This window comes from Mustela nigripes, chromosome 13, assembly GCF_022355385.1.
Source record: "Mustela nigripes isolate SB6536 chromosome 13, MUSNIG.SB6536, whole genome shotgun sequence".
NCBI classification, from domain to species: Eukaryota; Metazoa; Chordata; class Mammalia; order Carnivora; family Mustelidae; genus Mustela; species Mustela nigripes.
Window position 1 is genome coordinate 131,592,923 of NC_081569.1, and position 19,061 is coordinate 131,611,983.

The following is a 19,061-nucleotide window of genomic DNA, read 5'->3' on the forward strand; positions in this document are numbered from 1 at the left end:
TTTTTTTTAAAGATTTTATTTATTTATTTGACAGAGAGAAATCACAAGCAGATGGAGAGGCAGGCAGAGAGAGAGGAAGGCAGAGAGGGAGGAAGGGAAGCAGGCTCCCTGCTGAGCAGAGAGCCCGATGCGGGACTCGATCCCAGGACCCTGAGATCATGACCTGAGCCAAAGGCAGCGGCTTAACCCACTGAGCCACCCAGGCGCCCAAGGTCTTGTTTCAAGTAAAGATTTTGGCTTAGACATCCATAGTTATGACTGAGTAAAGTTCCTCTTTGGGAAAGAGGAACAAAAAGGAGGGATAAAATACTATAAAACAGGGGTGCCTGACTGACTCAGTCTGTAGAGCATGCAACTCTTGATCTCAAGTTTGTGAGCTCGAGCCCCGCATTACTTAAAAATAAAAATAAAAAAATTAAAAAAAATACATGAGACTTGCAGCTTGTGTGTATAGTTTATAACTGATATGCTTTCATGTTGTAACTCCTAAATAGGTCTTCACTGCAGTCAGACTTTACCCGTGAATTTAGAAGTATAAATGGAAAAAACTTTTTTTTTTTTAAATAGAAATGTCAAATTATTTTTTCTTCTTGAGTTTTGTGTTCAAATTAGTGGAGGGATGAGTCATGTAGATTATTGTCCACTCTTCTTTAGGGAAACCTTGGTATATTATTCTGCCTTTTGGAGATGTGTCTAAGAAGATTGTGCTTGCTGATAAATGATCTTACTTCCTTATTTCTTCAGCTGAAATAATAAGACATACTACTTCCTTTTCCTCTTACATCAAGCCCTGAGTGTATGCCTTTGCTTTTATTTTTGTCTTGTCTTATAAACTGTTGTGTGGATATGGATGTTTGTAACTATGGAAGTGTATTATCAGTTAAGCGTAGCACAGCACCATTTAGAGTTTTAAAGTTAATCTACATGAATGAGAACTAATTCAATATGCCATCTTTCTCATGTTGTTATTCTCAAATAAACTTCAGAGAACTTTTTCTGAGAGGACTAATCGAGGGACTACGTTAGAGACACTTCGGCTTAAACTGAGATTTTATGAAATTCTTTTTTTTTAAAAAAGGATTTTATTTATTTGTTTGACAGAGACATACCGAGAGAGGGAACACAAGCAGGGGGGGAGGTGGGAGAGAAGAAGCAGGCTTGCCACTGAGCAGGGAGCTGAATACTGGACTCCATCCCAGGACTCTGGGGTCATGACCTGGGCTAAAGGCAGATGCTTAATGACTGAGCCACCCAGGCACCATTTTTTATGAAGTTCTTAATGGTGATGCATTTCTTTCCAAACAGAAAGGGTTTTGTTTCCTTTTTTTTTTTTTTTTAAAGATTTATTTATTTATTTATTTGAGAGAGAGAGGGAGCGAGCAAGTGTATGGTGTGGGGAGGGGCAGAGGGAGAGGGAGAGAGAATCCTCCAGTGGACTCCTTGCTGGGTGCAAAGCCAGATATGGGGCTGGATCCCAGGACCCTGAGATCATGACCTAGCTGAAATCAAGTTGGTCACCTAACCTACTGAGTCATCCAGGCACCCACATGTAAAGATTTTTAAAAAAGACTGTTAATTTTTTAACTGTCAGAATCTATAGTGAGATTACTGGAATGTTGGATTAAGTAGAAAATTGAATAAAATTATGATCCAGAGTTGGTTTTTTTTTAGAGATTTATTATTTACAGTATTTATTTGACAGGGAGAGAAAGAGAGGGAACACAAGCAGGGGGGCTGTGAGAGGTAGAAGCAGGATTCCTGCTCAGCAGGGAGCCTGATGCCAGGCTCTGAGGATGCCACTCAGGCACCCTGATCCAGGATCTTTGATATTGGAAAGTAATTAGATACTGTATGTCATGGTAATTGCTAAGATTGTACCTTTATTTTGGGCTGCCTGGCTGGCTCCGTCCATAGAGCATACAACTCTTGATCTTGGGGTTGTAAATTCAAGGCCCATGTTGGGTACAGAGATTACTTTAAAAAAAAAAATCGTAAAAAAACTCTCATATTAAGAAATAGCTACTATAGGTATAGTCCGCTGTACTCAGAATAGCTCAAGATGCTTTATGTTGCTCTTTTGCCATTAACACTTCTCTTGTGTTGGCTGAGTTTTGTTTTGTTTTTAAGATTTATTTATTTGAGAGGGAGAGAGTGAACAAGAGAGGGAACACAAGCAGGGGGGAGCAGCAGAGGCAGAGGGAGAAGCAGGGAGCCCCGTGGGGGGTTGGTTCCAGGACTTTGGGAGTGTAACCTGACCTGAAGGCAGCTGCTTGACTGACTGAGCCACCCAGATGTACCTGATGAGTTTTTTAATCTGTTTTGGTATATTGAATCTTTGTAAAGCAGTCTAGTTTGATGGAAAAAACAGGATTTGAAATCAGAGGGCTTAAAGTCCTATCTCTCAGTTTACCAGCTCTGTGACTTTGAATTTTTTTGAGATTGTTCTCCTTACAAGTAATACTAAAAAAAATGATACCTGTCTTAATAGAATTATTATAAAGATTAAAATTAAGTATGCTTTGTAAACTGTAGCATACTTCTTGATATTACAGTGTTTTTCAATTGGGACCTTTGTTGTATTTTGCAAAAATAACACTGTCCTCAAAGATTGCTTTCAGATGGGTGAAAAAATTGCCAAACTTTGGCTTGATGTGTCACTTTCTTTGGAGTTGACGATTCTTGAGTTTTATTTTTTTATTTATTTTAAAAAAATATTTATTTATTTATTTATTTATTTATTTTTGATCCTTGGGTTTTAATCTGCCTTTATACTTTAATAATAATTTCTTCACTAAATGAGGAATGCTTTTTTTCTTTAAAGTTTTTATTTATTTAAGTAATTTCTCTACCCATTGTGGGGCCCAAACCCATGACCCCAAGAACTGAGCCAACCAGGCGCCACTCTTCTTTGCCAAAGTTAGAAATTGGGTAGTCTTTATCATTTCCTTTAGCTTTATGGTGTTGTGAAAATAAAGGCTATCTGGAAACCACACTGGGACTTAGCCTTTCTAGAAGTCACTGGTTCTCAGTGGGGTCAGGACCCCTATGAATCTTTGAATCTTTGAAGGTGCACTTTTCGTTGCCACAATGATTAGGGTGGGGTAGGTGCAGCATTGGCATTCAATGAGCAGAAGCCAGGAATGCCATACATTCCACAGTGTCTGAGGCAGTTCTGCATGATTTTTGACCTTTTTCCCAGGTCTCGTAGGTGAAAAACCTGTTTGTACTTACTTAATGCTAATTCTGTTATACATTTATTTATTTATTTATTTATTTAAAGGATTTATTTATTTATTTATTTGACAGAGAGAAATCACAAGTAGACAGAGAGGCAGCCAGAGAGAGAGAGAGAGAGAGGGAAGCAGGCTCCCTGCTGAGCAGAGAGCCCGATGCGGGACTCGATCCCAGGACCCTGAGATCATGACCTGAGCCGAAGGCAGCGGCTTAATCCACTGAGCCACCCAGGTGCCCCTCTGTTATACATTTAAACACAGTAATTTTTTGCATGGTTTTAATAGACACTAAATTTTCTAGGAATGGAACTGCTTAGTAAACAGAGGGCAGATTATACTTTGTTTTCTTCAGAATTTTAACAAGAGTTGTTAACTGTTTTTGGAAAATCATTACCAATGGCATTGGTCCTTTTGGCATCTGATTCTCTAATACAACTCAATTGTTTCAGTCTACATTTGTAGATGTCATGTGCAAGGCATTTCTTTGTATGTGTGCAAGTGTCAGTTTCCTTAATAATGAATGCTGTGATGGTTATACCTGAACATTGCAGTATTACAATGTATTAAATTACCTTTCTTTTATATTATATTAGGCATTATCTTAAGTTTTGAAAACTGAGGATAGATAAATTGCCTACTTGCATCTCATTTCAGGTTTGTCTTCTTCTTTTATTTTTTAAAGATTTTATTTATTAGGAGAGTACATGCCACGTGAGTAGGAGGAGGGGCAGGGAGGGAGAGAGAGAGGAATCCCAAGCTGACTCTGAGCTGAGGCTGAGCACAGAGCCCAGGTGAGCATGCAGCCAGGGTAGGGGGTATTCGATCGTTCAGTCTCATGACCCTGAGATTATGACCTGAGCCGAGAGTCAGACATGCAACTGACTGAGCCACCCAGGCACCCCAGTTTGTGCTCTTGAAACAAAAAAATTTTATTTTAGTGGAGTTTCTGGATGGAGCCTATATTTAATGGAAATCTACCTTGCCTTTCAAGAGAGATAGGATGTTGATGTTGATCTATGTTATAAATGTCCTTTTCTTTTTCTATTTTCCCTTCCCATTATGAAGTATATGATACTCAGACAAGAATACGGTGTTGTGCATGTAACTTATGAAGCATATAATAAAACCAGTACCTGTGAACTCATCACCCAGGTTAAGGAATAGAACATTACCAGTATTGTTGGTATGTTTCTCCTTGATTTCCATTCACATCTCTACCAGGGATAAAACTATTTGTAATTTTTTGTTTTGATTTGTTTGTTATTTCCTTCCTTAAGTTTCCCACTTTTGTATGTATTTCAAAAATTTATAATTTAGTATTGCTTATTTTTTAGCTATAAAAATGGAATAATAGTATACATATATTCTTGTCTTGTTTTACTACATATATTTATTTGCTTTGGCTAATCAGTATTATGTTTTTAAGATTCACCTATATCTATATGTGTAACTGTTATTTATTTTCTCAGGTATATGGATTAGTATATGACTGTACCACAGTTTATCCTTTCTTCTAAAGATAGACATTGTTTAAAAAAAAAAGATGGACATTGTTTTTTTCCATTTTGTTGGTATTACAGAGATATTCTTTTTTTTTTTAAATATTTTATTTATTTATTTGACAGGCAGAGATTACAAGTAGGCTGAGAGGCAGGCAGAGAGAGAGAAGGAGGAAGCAGGCTCCCTGCCGAGCAGAGAGCCCGATGTGGGGCTCGATCCCAGGACCCCGGGATCATGACCTGAGCTGAAGGCAGAGGCTTTAACCCACTGAGCCACCCAGGCGCCCCTTACAGAGATATTCTTGCTTATCTTCAGGTGCACATGTACAAACATTTCTCTACAACAGTGAATTTTAAACATTTTTTAATTTTTAAAGATTTTATTTATTTGAGAGAGAGAGAGAGAGCACGAGTGGGGGACGGAAGGGCAGAGGGAGAAGCAGGCTCCCCACAAGCAGGGAGCTTGATGCAGGGCTCTGTCCCAAAACCGTTGAGATCAGGATGTGAGCCCAAGGTAGATACTTAACCGATTGAGCCACCTGGGTACCCCTTTAAACATTTTTTTAAAAGATTTTTTTTATTTGTTAGAGATAAAAAGCATGAGCAGAGGGGAGGGACAAGCAGACTCCCCACTTAGCAGGGAGCCCCACACAGGGCTTGATACCAGGAACCTGGGATCATGACCAAGCCAAAGGCAGATGCTTAAAGAACTGAGCCAGCCACCCAGGTGCCCCAGATTTTAAACATTTTTGATGGTGACCCCCCTCATGCATGCATAGAATTGAAAGAAAAATGAGGATCAATAGATCGATATTCACCCTTAATATACATGATGCACTCATCCTTTCCATTTTATTTCTCTCTTAAGTGCTAATTGTGACCTAAATGTTTTCACAGTTTAAGATAGTTATCTTGGTCTCTTGTGGAGACTAGTGTGTTGACCTGACTTCCCTTTGCCAGAGGGCAACATCTCATGAGGTGAGAGTGCACCTGGCTAAGCAGAACACTGCTCCTACACCTAGAAACACCTGGTTTCTTGAGCTCAGTAAAAATTCAGCTAGGACTAAATTTGGGTTCAGCCCCTAAGTACCTGCCATTCCTTTATGGGATGAATTCCCTAGGTATGCCCTAACCAGATATTTTGAGTTATGCAAGAATCCCACCATTCTCAGAGAATGTGAGGGGCAAAATAGGATTGGTTGGAGCTTTCTGTTCTTGATGGGTGCTTTGTTTACTTTCATATCAGACTTGGCTCCTCCCCTTACTGACTTCTTAAAGGCCCAGATCTCAGTAGTTTATTCTTCAGTTTTCTGGTGACTTTCTAATGTCCCTATTAGATATTTGAGATATTTCCTCTTACTTGGGTTCTTTACTTTGCTATATTCTAGATAGCTTCAATTTTTTGCTGAAGAGTATGAGAGTTAATTTACATAGGAATTTGTTACTTTCATCTTAAGTAGTTAGTAAAAAACACAGAAGCTATATGTTTTAACTCTGTCTTGGTGTCTGTTTAGAATATGTATGCAAACTGTAATTTACAGAGCTGTGCTTTGAACCTCAGAGGAAGAATATTTACATTTGGTGCTATTTTTTAATACAGGTTTTTCTTTTAAATCCAGTTCACCCACCTACAGTATTATGTTAGTTTCAGGTGTACATTATAGTGATTCAGCAGTTCCACACATCACTCTGTGCTCCTCAAGATAAGTGCACTCCTTAATCCCCATCACCTATTTAACCCATCTCCCTCTCCCTTCCCCTCTGGTAACCATCAGTTTGTTCTCTCTTATTAAGACTCTGTTTCTTGGTTTGCCCTCCTCTCTCTTTTTTTTCCCTTTGCACTTTTGTATTGTTTCTTAGATTCCAGATATGAATGAAATCATGGTATTTGTTTTTCTCTGGGTGACTTATTTTGCTTAGCATTATACTCTCTAGCTCCATCCATGTTGTTGCAAATGGCAAGATTTCATTCTTTTCTGTGGCTGAATAGTATTCTGTGTGTGTCTTTTTTTTTTTTTTTTAAGATTTTATTTATTTATTTGAGGGAGAATGAGTGAGAGAGAGCATGAGAGAGGAGAAGGTCAGAGGGAGAAGCAGATTCCCCAAGGAGCCGGGAGCCCGAGGTGGGACTCGATCCTGGAAGTCCGGGATCATGATCTGAGCCGAAGGCAGTTGCTCAACCAACTGAGCCACCCAGGCGCCTTGTGTGTGTCTTTTTTAATCCATTCAACAATTGACGGACACTTGGGTTGCTTCTGTATCTTGGCTGTTGTAAATAATGCTGCTATAAACGTAGACATTGAAGTGTTTTTGAATTAGTGTTCTTCTGTTCTTTGGGTAAATACCCACTAGTGGGATTGCTGGATAGTAGAGTGGTTCTTTTTTAATTTTTTGAGGAACCTCCATGCTATTTTCCAGAGTGGCTACACTAGTTTGAATTTCCACCAGCAGTGCACCAAGGGTTCCTTTTTCTCCATATTGTCTCCAACACATGTTTTTTCTTGTGTTGATGATTTTATCCATTCCAACTGGCATACATTTGGTACTATTCCTGATGACTTGTGTAGGGAGTGCTGAATAGGACTGGAAACAGGAATAACCAAAGTAATGCAGTTTTTAAAATCTCACTTTTTATGAACATAAGACTCAAAAATAATAAACACAAAGGTTTTCTCCAGTCTAGAAGATGTGTTACGGTTATTGTTACAATTTTTAAATTTAATTTTATTTTCCTAAAGATTTTATTTATTTATTTGGGAAAGAGAGCATGAGCAGGAGCATGAGTGGGGTTTGGGGGAGGTAGGGAAAAGCAGGCTCAAGCAGGCTCCCCGCTGAGCAGGGGAGCCTGATTGGGCCTCCATCCCAGCACCTTTAGATCATGACCTGAGCCAAAGGCAGATGCTTAACAGACTGAGCCAACCAGGTGCCCCTGTAATTTTTTTTTATTGTAGTAAAGTATATAATAACATAACATTTACTTTTTTAAAAAAAATTTTAAAAATATTTTATTTATTTATTTGCTAAAGAGAGAAATCACAAGTAGGCAGAGAGGCAGGCAGAGAGAGAGGGGGACGCAGGCTCTCTGCTGAGTAGAGCCTGATGCGGGGCTTGATCCCAGGCCCCTGAGATCATGACCCGAGCTGAAGGCAGAGGCTTAACCCACTGAGCCACCCAGGCACCCAAAATTTACTGTTTTAACCGTTTTTTTCTGTTTTAATCATTTAAGAATGTACAGTTCAGTAGCATTCAGTACATTCACATTGTTGTGCAACCATAATTACTATCTATCTCTAGAACTTTATCTTTCCAAACAGAAACTGTAACACATTAAACAGTAATTCCTCATCCTCCCCTCCTCCCAGCCCATGGCAGCCAGCATTCTACTTTCTCTATGAATTTGACTACTTTGAGTATCTCGAAGACAGAAAATCATATAGTATTTGTTCTTTTGTATCTGGTTTTATTTCATTTAGCATAATGTTTTCAAGGTTCCTCCGTGTCGTAGCATATGTGAAAACACTGCTTTTTGAGGCTAATATTCCATTATATGTATATGCTACATTTTGTTTATCTGTTAATCTATCAGTGGACATTTAGGTTGTCTTCATCTTCTGGCTATTATAAATAATGCTACTATGAACTTTGGTGTTCAGATATCTAAGTACCTGCATTCAGTTCTGTTGGGTATATACCCAGAAATGGAATTGCTGGATCATATGGTAATTCTGTGTTTATTTTTTCTGAGGAACCACCATACATTTTACTGTTTTTTTTAAACATCTATAACTTATTATAGATGAATTTCTAATTAATAGTTATAGAACTGTGTTATCATTTTTAATGGCTGTGTAAGATTTTAAAGTATGAATATATCATGGTTTATTTGTAGACATTCTGTAATGGTAATAGTTTTGCTATTATAAATAATACTATGATTCATCATTCAACAATAGTATTTATTCATCAGAGATTTACTGAACATCTGCTGTGTACTGAGCATATGTAATAGCTCTTATGTCCATATATGCTTGTACACATCTGTTTAATTAGAATACATTTTTTAAGAAGTGGGGCTCTTGGGTCAAAGGATGGGCATATTTTGAAGTATGGCTATTTTCCTGAGAGCTTTTATAATGATAAACTGTTGTTAGATATAATCTCAGCAGTAGTGAATAGGAGTGCTAGATTCCATATACCTTAGGGAACAGTGGCTCTTACTGATATTTTTAGTATTTGTCAGTCTGAAATAATAATGATAATAGTTTGCATCTCTTTGGGGTGCCTGGGTGCCTCAGTCTGTTAGTGTCTGCCTTTGGCTCAGGTCATGATCTTAGGGTTCTGGGCTCCATCCTTATATGTTAGGCTCCCTGCCTCGTGGGGAATCTGCTTCTCACTCCACCTCTGCCTCTACCTCTGCTCCTTTCTCTTTCTTGTTCATTCGTACTCTCTCAAATAAATAAATAAAACCTTAAAAAAATGATTTGCATCTCTTTGATTACTAGTGAAGTTTAACATCTTGTGCTTAGGCTTTAATTTCTTCTTTTGTAAGCTGTATTTTCATGTATATCTGCCCATGCGGAACTTCTTATATGTTAAGGGTATTAAATCTGTTTTGTATTGTAGATATTTTCTAATTGTCATTTGTGTCTTAGCTTTCTTTCACAATGGCTTTTGCAGTGTAGATGTTTTGTTTTTAAAAAGTTTATTTATTTTTAGTATTCTCTGCACCCAATTGAGGGCTCATACTTGACCTCTAGCTTAAGAGTTGCATGCTCTTCCAACTGAGCATCAGGCACCCCTAGGTGCTTTACATTTTTATAGTCCTTTCTGATCTCTGTTTTGGTCCCTTGTTCTGGTGTTCTTTCCCCACCCTGATTCAACCTTTATGTAATTTTTTGGTATATAATAGATTTGTAGGAAATGTTTTTTAGAGATAGAAACCTCTGCATGAACTGATTACATCGATGTTTTGGATAACTCTAATATAGATAGGGACAATGAGGCGTAGAAGGAAGGTGAGGAATCAAAACTTTATTTTAATCTTTAATTTTTAAAAGATTTTATTTGTTTATTTGAGAGAGAGAAAGCATGAGGGAGTGTGAGGGGGCTGGGAAGGGCTTGGGAGAGGGAAAGAGAGTCTCAAGCAGACTCTGTGCTGGGTGCCTACCCCAACCAGGGGAGAGGGGCTCGATCTCATGACCCTGAGACCATGACTTGAACCAAAGCCAAGAGTCACTTAACCAACTGAGCCACCCAGGTGCTTCTAACCATTTTTATTTTTAGTGAAAATCTACATAGAGAACAATGAAAACTTTTCTGGACTCATGCTAGAACCTGATTTGCTTTTCATTGATTTCTAAGGGTTAGGGATGTATTTCCTTGTTCCTTATTAATTCAGATATGTAGGGTATGTTAGGTGAGAGAAATGATACATTAAACAGCCTTTTTTTTTTTTTTTTTAAAGTAGTCTTCAAGTCTAGTGTGGGGCTTGAACTCAGGACTCTCAGATCAAGAGTCACATGCTGTACCACCTGAGCTAGACATGTATCTCAGCCCAGAGATATTCTCAAATTTACTTGTTCTCAAAATTTCTTTTTATTTTTTATTAAAAAAATTTTTGGAAGATTTTATTTATTTATTTATTTGATAGGGACAGTGAGAGAGAGAGAGAGAGATATCACAAGCAGGGGAGCAGTAGAGGGAAAGGGAGAAGCAGGCTTCCCGCTGAGTGGGGAGCCAGATGTGGGGCTCTGTCCCAGGACCCTGGGATCATGACCTGAGCCCAACTGACTGAGCCACTCAGGTGCCCCTACTTTTAAATTTTTAAATTTTTTTAAAGATTTTTGTTTGTTTATTTGATAGAGGAAGAGAGAACACAAGAAGGAGGAGCAGGAGAGGGAGAAGTAGGTAGGGTAGGACCCTGGGTAATCTTGGACCTGAGCCAAAAGCAGACATTTAACCAACTGAGCCTCCTAGGTGCCTCTCAGAATTTCTCGCACTGTCATCATTGGAAGTTTCTGAAATGGATGCTGCTTCAGTTGTTATCCTGCTCTTTGCTTTTGTAGTTGCTTTTGCCTTTTCTAAGTCCCTAAATCACATTCTTTGAGACTTGTGCTTACTATTAACCTCTGTTCTTTTCTCTGTCTTGTTGCCTATGTGGTCCCTGATTTTTTTGTCTTTTCTGTACTTTTATTCTTTTCTTTCCTTTTCATTTCTTTCCTGTTTCAACGTAAGTTCAATAAAGATTGGAAGTACTTATTTCTTCTGGCATAGAAGAAACTAATCATACCATGTGATCTTCAGTTTTTATTTACAGATTCTTTACAGCAGTGTGTACATTTTAGGCTTCCTTAAGCTCTGAGTGTATAATTTTTCTGGACATTTGCATTTGCCTAGCTACTTGGATGATAGTGTGAATGTAGAGGAAGTATTGTCATTTGACCTAAAATATAATAAAATACAGTAATAATGATATGATATTGGGGCAGCTGGTTGGCTCAGTTGAAAGAGCATGAGTTTTGATCTCAGGGTCATGAGTTTGAGCCCTGCTCTTGGGTTTGACTATTACTTAAAATGAATAAATAGATTAAAACTTAAAAAACATATGTAATGATATGAAAAAATGTTTTTGAGCCTTATGAACTTAATAGTGAACCTGCCTAGTGACCTTGACCAAGTCATTTAAAGTGGCGTATATTTTATTTTGTACATTTAGATGATCTCATATTTTGGCTTCCTTTTCTTTTTTTTTTTTTTTAAATCTTTTTTTTTTTAAATTTTATTTATTTATTTGACAGAGAGAAATCACATGTAGGCAGAGAGGCAGGCAGAGAGAGAGAGAGGAGGAAGCAGGCTCCCTGCTGAGCAGAGAGCCCGATGCGGGACTCGATCCCAGGACCCTGAGATCATGACCTGAGCCAAAGGCAGCGGCTTAACCACTGAGCCACCCAGGCGCCCCGTTGGCTTCCTTTTCTTAGATAGAATTTTGCTTACATACCAAATGCAAGAGCCAGAGATTTAAAAGTCAGAGGACTTTAGGGATCATCTGGTATCTATTCTGTTGCTTCTACAAATATTCACCTGGCAGTGTTTTGGTCTTGAGGGTATATTGAAATCTCTGGCTTCATAGAACTTACAGTTATTTATGAAAAGAAGGTTGTGAAGAAAGTGTGATCTTATTTAAAGATTCCTCACTTTGTTTTGGTAGGTCTTAATATGTTCAGAAGAAAAAGGGTTTGATTCCTTATATGCCAAATTGTAATTCAGGAACTGTAAAGTAGGAGGAAAGCAATCCTGAATGAGTGAATTAGGACAGTGGCTCTCAAAATTTTCTGTGTATGAATCACCTGAGGTTCTTGTTAAAATGCAGATTCTGTTCAGTGGATCTAAGGTGAGACCTGAGATGGTCCAAGTCTGTGAAACACATTTTGAGTAGAAAGGAGTTTGTATATAATTAAGAGAAAAGAATAGTGTTCTACCATTTTGAGAAGAATGGTATGGAGCAATGGAACACAGGCTTGGAGTTGTGAGTAGCATACCACACTTGGCTTTGGTGAAATGAAATTATAAGAGATGTTAATGGCTATATTTTAAGAGGGTGTATTAAGGAGGTAATCACCTGTTTTTTTTTTTTTTAAAGATTTTATTTATTTATTTTACAGAGAGAGATCACAAGTAGGCAGAGAGGCAGGCAGAGAGAGAGGAGGAAGCAGGCTCCCTGCCGAGCAGAGAGCCCGATGTGGTACTCGATCCCAGGACCTGAGATCATGACCTGAGCCGAAGGCAGTGGCTTAACCCACTGAGCCACCCAGGTGCCCGGTAGTCACCTGTTTTTTGAATGGCATTCAGAACTGAGATTGGATGGTGAGTGGGTCTAAAACGTTTGAAAGGATACTAGGAAGTGAAAGAGTTAAAGATCTTCAGGTATGATGAAAGTAAATACCTAGTCAGGTAAACAATTTATGAGTTAAGTTTTGACTAGGAGGATTTATTTGTATTTGGAAAGGTTTCCTCCCCTTTTTATAATTACTCTAATTGGCATAGTTCTTGTAGTTAAAAAATGTAAAAATAAATGCTTTTTAAATTTTTTAATTTTTAAAAAAATTTTAAAAAAGATTTTATTTATTTTACAGAGAGAGATCACAAGTAGGCAGAGAGGCAGGCGGGGTGCGAGGTGAAGCGGCTCCCTGCTGAGTAGAGATTCCCGATACGGGGCTCGATCCCAGGACTCTGAGATCATGACCTGAGCGAAGGCAGAGGCTTAACCTACTGAACCACCCACGTGCCCCTAATTCCTTTTTTTTTTTTTAAAGATTTTATTTATTTATTTGACAGAGATCACGAGTAGGCAGAGAGGCAGGCAGAGAGAGAGAGGAGGAAGCAGGCTCCTGCTGAGCAGACAGCCCGATGCGGGACTCGATCCCAGGACCCCGAGATCATGACCTGAGCCGAAGGCAGCGGCTTAACCCACTGAGCCACCCAGGCGCCCCCTAATTCCTTTTTTTAAATAGATAATATAGGTTTGTTTGTTTGTTTTTTTCCATAGGCACATTCTGTGTGGGAAATATGTCAGATTTGTTTTCCAGGTCTGAATAAAACTTAACTGTGTGCTTAAGTTGCCTTTCTCCAATCTGTTCTCTGGGGACAGCTACTTAGAACATAAACCAAGCTGGGAGTTCATTTTACTTCATAGAATTAGCAAGACTCTTAATTTTGGATTGGTATAAAAAATGTTCAGTGGGTATTGGACATTTATCTGTAGGGAAAAATTTGGCAAACCGGTCTTGGAACCAGCAGCCTTTTATTTAGTGCTGTGAATTCACAGTGCTAGTGTTTCCATTTGTGTTTTTAGAAATTTATACTTTTGGGGTACCTGGGTGGCTCAGTTGGTTAAGCGTCTGATTTTGGCTCAGGTCATGATTTTAGGGTCCTGGGATTGAGTCCTACATCGGGCAGAGCCTGTCTCCCTCTCCTCCCCGCTTGTTCGCTTTCTCTCTCAAATAAATAAAATCTTTAAAAAAAAAAAAAAAGAAATTTAAACTTTTTCCCCCCTTTCTGGTACTATTTTAGAAATAATCCATGTTCATATTTCCCTTTTAATATTGCATCTGGCCTCCTTCAACATGAAGAGATTGGGAAAATTACTGTGAATCTTCAGATTATTATGACCCCTTGATTAGTGTTACTGGAATATTGGCTTCCTTGAAAATAGTTACAGTATAGTAAGGAGAATTTTAGGTTATTGTGTTGTTATGGAGGCAGAAAGATGTGAAATGTAATCATGGACAGAATATGACTATTTTAATTCTAATGGCTCATTATAATCAAATACATATCAAGTGTTCTCTCTAGTAACAATTCAATTCTGTATATTTGGACAGCACTTATTATGTTACGTATATTGTTATTTCTCTAAGGTTCTTTGTTTGTTTGTTTTTTGTATTTAGTTCTCTTTTAACACAACTGTTAAAGCTCAAGTAAAACATCAGAGTGACATTATAATCTGTTCTAGAATCAGGCCAATGAAGAAATGAAATGAAGCACATTGTTGGCTGAAAATACAAGTTACATCTTTTTCAAGTTACATCTAAAATTTTTTAGAGCATGTATTGGAAATAAATTTCAGCTGTTCTTTTCTTTTCTTTTTTTTTTTTAAGATTTTATTTGCTTATTTGTCAGAGCAAAAGCGAGAGCGAGTGAGCACAAGCAGGGGAAGCAGCAGGTAGAGGGAGAAGCAGGCCAAGGAGCCTGATGTGGCCTTAATCCCAGGACCCCAGAATCATGACCTCAGCTGAGGGCAGACACTTAACTGACCACCCAGGTGTCCCTCAGATGTTCTTATTCTGTGGAGTTTTTTAAAAATGTGATTATTTGAAAGTAAATGTCCATACAAAATAAATTTCTTAAGTTTCTATTATCTTCCATTTTTAAACTGATTTTTCCTTTAGGACTGCATAAGCCTTTCCTGTATATTCTGAAAACTCAAGATAGTAATACCTGGAGTTAAAGTAAATGAAAAAGAAATTGCAGATAAGCCTAACATTGAGATAATTAAATTTAAAAGAATAAAATTAGTCGGTTAAGAATCTGACTCTTTTGATTTCAGCTTAGGTCTTAATCTCAGGGTTGTGAGTTCAAGCCTCATGCCCATTTAAATAAATATTATTTATTTAATAATAAATATTTATTTAATAATATATATATTTATTTAATAATAAATATTTTATTTATTTTATCATTAATTATGATAAAAAGGGCATCTGGTTGGCTCAGTTGGTTAAGTATTTGCCTTTGGCTTGGGTCATGATCCCAGGGTTCTGGGATGGAGCCCTACCTCAGGCTCACTGCTCAATAGGGGGCCTGCTTCTCCCTCTTCTCTCCACTTATTGCTATCTCTCTCTCTTTCTCCCAAATAAATAAAATCTTTAAAAAAAATAATAAAATAAAGTTAGGATATTACTTATTCATGTTACCACTTACTAATAATACCACCACATTGGTGTGTAGGTCCTTCAAGGGGTCCTTTAGTGTACATATTAAAAGACTCCTTGTTCTGTTAAAAAAAAATCATTAGAGGCAAATACTCCTAGTTCTGGTAAAAATCTTTTGTTTTTTTTTTTTTTTTTTTTTTTTTGGTAAAGTTGTTTAGTTAAATAAAATTAAAAAAGGAGGCTTTGGAGTCATGCTGCTGGATTTTTTCTTTTTCCTTTTTTGTAAAAATCCTAACCCTGCCTTTTAGTAGTTTTATGATATTGGAAGTAACTTGACATTTCTGTGTCCAACTTTATTAAAAAATGATCATATAAATAGTTTATTTCATAAGGGTTCTTATCAGGATTAAGTGAGATAATCCATGGAAAGTGCTTAGAAGAGTTTTTGGCACATAGTAAGTGCTTAATTAATGTTAGGGACTGGTACTCTTCATATTCAGGACCACACTATTGCATTGTCTGGTGAATTTATTTTGCTTTTTATTTTATTGTATTTTAATTTTTTTTTTTTTAAGATTTTGTATATTTATGAGACAGAGACAGTGAGAGAAGGAACACAAGCAGGGGGAGTAGGAGAGGGAGAAGCAGGCTTCCTGCTGAGCAGGGAGCCGGATAGAGGGCTCAATCCCAGGACCCTGGGATCATGACCTGAGCCAAAGGCAGATGCTTAATGACTGAGCCACCCAGGTGCCCCTTGTATTTTAATTTTTAAAATATATTTTATTTATTCATTTAAGACACAGAGAGATACAGAGAGAGCATTAGCAGGAGGAGAGGCAAAGGTAGAAGAAGGAAATTCTCCACTGAGCTGGGATTCCAACATGGGGCTCAACCCCAGGACCTAGAGATCATAATCTGAGCCAAAAGCAGACACCTGACCCACTGAGCCACCCAGGCATCCTTACATGATACATTCAGTGTGTAAGTCAACCTTTTGGGTGGATTGGCCTTTGTTTTGAGCATCTTATCTTTTTACTGCAACTCTCTTCTGTTTTCTGTAATCATTCCTGTTTTGCATATCAGGAAATTGAAATTTAAAGAGGTTAAGTAATTCCTCATACAACTATAAAACTCACTTTAAAATCCTACTTAATTTGAGGCCCCTGGCCGTCTCAGTTGGGGGAGTGTGCAACTCTTGATCTCAGAGTTGTGAGTTCAAGTTCCATGTAGTGTGTAGACATTACTTAAAAAAAAAATCTTGGGCGCCTGGGTGGCTCAGTGGGTTAAGCCGCTGCCTTCGGCTCAGGTCATGATCTCAGGGTCCTGGGATCGAGTCCCGCATCGGGCTCTCTGCTCAGCAGGGAGCCTGCTTCCCTCTCTCTCTCTCTGCCTGCCTCTCCATCTACTTGTGATTTCTCTCTGTCAAATAAATAAATAAATAAAATCTTTAAAAAAAAAAAAATCTTAAAATAGAAAAAGGGGCGCCGGGGTGGCTTAGTCATGAACCGCCTGCCTTTGTCTCAGGTCAGGATCCTGGGGTCCTGGGATCGAGCCCTGCATCGCGCTCCCTGCTTGGCAAGAAGCCTACTTCTCCCTCTCCCACTCACCCTGCTTGTGTTCCCTCTCTTGCTGTATCTCTGTCAAATAAGTAAATAAAATCTTTAAAAAATAAAAATAAATAAAAAAATAAAATTCTACTTAATTTAAAAATCCTTACACTATTTTACCTCTTAAAAGGTATAAAGCCTCTATTAGAAAACTTAACCTGTTATATTGTCTTTGGGATTTATGTATATAAATTTCATATTAGATTGGGAGTTTGTTTTATTTTTTTTTTTAGAGTGGGAACTAATCTTATTTATTTTTGGGCTCCCCCACCAACTAGTAGAGTACCTGTCACATATTGGGTACCTAAAAAATAACTAGCTGAGTAGCAAATAGATACACAGAATGTTAGAAATAGAGGGGATTTTAGAGCTCATGGAAATCATAGAGACACAGAATTTCTAAAAAGAATTCTGTGTTGCTTACATAGGGCTACAGCTTTTGATTTTGACTCTTTATTTATAAAACAATTAGTACTGTCTATCACATCATCTCATAAAAGAAGCCATTTTGATACCAGAAAAAACTAGGAAGGACAGTCTCAGAGTAAGCACAGTTGGTAACTTTACACCCACTTTCGGTCGTGGCTGGCATCTTTTTAAAGATTAGATTTCAGGAACCATTATCTAATGCAACCCTCTTTCTTTAGAGATGATATATCTGAGCTCAGAAAAGTATCAGAGTTCTTACAGCAAGGCAGAATAACTGAGTGTAGAACCCAGGTTTTCTGACTGCTGGCCCAAAATTTTGATCCAGTCACCTTCGTCTTCATCACGATGACACTTAGACATACAGAATTTGTTTCTTATGTGAGATCATATATCTAGGAAGAAGTAGAGCTGGGACTTGAATCCACGTTACCCAATTCCACTTTCAGTGAAACCTGTGGATTACTTACATGTAATCTTAACCCATTCTACCAGCCCTCATTCAGTTGTAAAGATGGAGTTATAAATGATTGAAAGGAAATGTTTGAGGGTGCCTGGGTGGCTCAGTCGGTTAAGTGTCTGACTTCAGCTTAGGTCATAATCTTAGGGTTCTGGGATCAAGCCCCGCATCCAGCTCTGTGTTCAGTAGAAAGTCTGCTTCTCTCTCTCCCTCTGCCCCTTCCCCCTGCTCTTGCTCTCTCACGCATACACACTGTCTCTCTGAAATAAAATCTTAAAAAAAAAAAAAAAAAGGAAATGTTTTATATTTAGCATTTTCTTTCCTTAAAAATTTCAGATTTGGAGCTTCAGCAACTTCTTCCAGGGAGGAGGTCCAGTGTGGCTCCTGTTCCAACCTGCAATCTTGATTCACATCCATAGATTGGAATATTGGTGCACAAGCCATCCTCAGACACCTCACTAAGGACAGGTATGTGAAAGAGACAGTAAAGTTAAGTAGGATGAATGCTAATGTTTTTCCTGTTTCTTGTTAGATGAAAACAGTTGACTGACTTTAAAAATTTAGCCCTTTATCCTGGTAAAAACAAAGCATTTGGAATATTAATTGAGTGCAACAAAATATTTTCTTGATGGTAAAATATGTGTCAGAATGTTAACAGTGGTGAAACAGGGTAATTAAAATTTTTCTTCTTTCTCTTTTTGTGTATTTTTCAAATTATATTTATGAGCTTGTGTTAGTTACCTATTGTTACATAATAAACCACCCCTAACTAGTAGTTTAAAACATACCAGTCATTTATTTTGCTCAGGTACTTGTAATTTGGACAAGATCTGCTCAGTGGGAACAGCTTGTCTCTGTTAATATGTGGCCTAAGATGAAGTAGCTGGAAGGGTGGGGGCAGCTTGATGGTGGGGCACTGGAATTGTTTGAAGGCTTGGCACACTCATACATATGTCTGGTGGTTAATGCTAGCTTTTTTTTTTTTTTTTTTAAAGATTTTATTTATTTATTTGACAGACTGAGATCACAAGTAGGCAGAGAGGCAGGCAGAGAGAGAGGAAGGGAAGCAGGCTCCCTGCGGAGCAGAGAGATGCGGGGCTGGATCCCAGGACCCTGGGATCATGACCTGAGCCAAAGGCAGAGGCTTAACCCTCTGAGCCACCCAGGTGCGCCTTAATGCTAGCTTTTGGTAGGAGCCTAAGCCTGGGCTGTTAGCCACAACACCTACATATGACCTCTTCTTTTGGTTGCTTGGCTTCCTCACAGCGTGGTAGCTAGGTTTCATGAAAGAGCATCCCAGGAGAGCAAGATGAAGTTGCATGGCATATTTGACTTTGTTTTGGAAGTCACATAGTAGTACTCTGCTTTTTTCTGTTGGTTGAGGTAGTCCTAAAGGTCCACCTAGG

At 38.2% G+C, this 19,061-nt stretch overlaps 1 protein-coding gene across 8 annotated transcripts in view; it reads left to right on the forward strand.

Annotated features, from left to right (window-relative positions):
- NUMB (NUMB endocytic adaptor protein) overlaps positions 1-19,061 on the forward strand; it is a 189,381-nt gene that overhangs the window by 29,439 nt on the left and 140,881 nt on the right. For all 8 annotated transcript variants that reach the window (XM_059373800.1, XM_059373807.1, XM_059373803.1 and 5 more), the window contains one exon: positions 17,992-18,123. The gene's annotated coding sequence lies outside the window, so the exon portion shown is untranslated. The remainder of the gene's footprint in view (positions 1-17,991; positions 18,124-19,061) is intronic.